Source organism: Cynara cardunculus (assembly GCF_001531365.2).
Source record: "Cynara cardunculus var. scolymus isolate 2C chromosome LG 5, CcrdV1, whole genome shotgun sequence".
NCBI lineage: Eukaryota > Viridiplantae > Streptophyta > Magnoliopsida > Asterales > Asteraceae > Cynara > Cynara cardunculus.
Genome location: NC_037532.1, coordinates 1,104,145 through 1,106,046, shown reverse-complemented (window position 1 = coordinate 1,106,046; position 1,902 = coordinate 1,104,145).

Sequence of the window (1,902 nt, the reverse complement as noted above, 5' to 3'; positions counted from 1 at the left end):
CCAAGTTCAAACTAATCAGACACCACCCTTGTGGTTATGATGTTATGATTTTAGTTTCTAAATGAAATAAGTTAAACCCTAAACATATTTTTTTTATTAACCTAGATATCTAACCTGCTATGTGAGTCGACTAATCTTAGAACGACAATTTTTTCTACGGATAGCACGAAGTCACCACATTCGAATCTCAATGATCATAAGGTGATTTTTATTATGGAGCCTAAACTCAAACCAATTAGACACCACCTTTGTGGTTCGTATATATTTTATAAGCAATGAAAATATAAAAATGAATTTGTATCCCTCCCTTGCCTCAAAAAACAAATATGTTTAACAAATTTACATCATTTGATAATTTATAAATCATCAAGTTTCAAGTCTAAGTGTCATCAATATACAACGATCATGCACCATTTCCAGTTAAGGAACAAATTTTAGTCATATATGCAGTTGCCCGAGCATTGAATTTAGAACGTAGAACAAACGAAGTCATAAAAACTTTGAAGCTTATTTGAGTAAGAAGTTGATTACAGAYAACATCAACCGACTCCACATAAACCGACCTACAACAGCACCAATATGATATGGCATTTTTTTGTTCACTTAATGGCTTAGGCTTAGGGGTGTGAAAAAAATCATTTTATACAATTTAAACCGACCAATTCAATTAAAAATGACTGACCATAATTAGATATCCAATTGTAACTGGATCGGGTCGGATCCAAAATTTTAACATCCAAGTTTGATCGGTCGGTTCTTGGATGATAATCTATCATCCAATAAGACGGAACCGATCCAATCCAGTGACCATCCAATTATCATTCAACTAATATAATTAATAACTATATATAATTATTAATATTTTACGATATTGTTTTTTAGTTGATATTTATATATGTTTTTCAAATAACTTAAGAAAATATATGAATAATTGGTTGAAATGGTGGATTCATTRGTTGAGTATTAGATCAGAAGATTGGATGAATAGAATATGATCAAGTAGATAACCAATAGTAACATCTAATGCATGGAACCCAATCATTCATCGTATTTGTATCGGATCAGATGTCCAATGTTAATCAAATTGGATCAGATGAGAAAATTCAACATCCAAAGAATGATTGGATCGCATCTACCTAAATTAATTGGATTTCGACCGATGAACACCCTACTTAGGCGAGTTAAGGACCCAGGATCGAACCCATGACCTCTCTTGTATTTTGGTGGCCCTTGCAAACTAAGCTACATGCCATAGGCATAATTTGACCTTATTGATGTGAAAAAAGGTCCTTTATATAGAATACTTTCWAGATTAGTCACGATGCAGATTATTTGCACCATCCTTGTATCCAGTATTTTATTCAGACGATTATCCATTATTCGCTTCCCAGATATTTCCTAATCATAAACATAGTCATTGATCATCCAACCAGTAGTTTTCCATTCATGGTTCGACCGACTCGTATTTTCCTCCATTTGTGGTACGAGTGTAGCTTCCTTCATTGGTCATGGATCCATCACCGTATCCCATTACTAGTTATATAGACGTTAAAAGTGTTATTGAGCAATCATTGCAAGTTTTAGAAGTGTATAGAAAGTTAACCAATCGACCATAGCTGACTGACCAAAATTGGATATTTAACTGTAATTTGATTAGATCAGATTAAAATTTTCAAAATTTAAATTGGATTGGTTAGKGGGAATCTTGTTCAATGGGCTGATTTAGCCCATGGATATGTGGATCAAATAAATTGATATGATCCATAAAAAGTTTATAGTAAATACATTTTCAGTCCTTATGGTTTGTTGAAATTTGTGTTTTTTTCATTTTTATGGTTTCATTGTGATATCCGTCTGTGTGGCCAACTCCGACCTAACGAAAGATGTTTACTGTGGTGTACA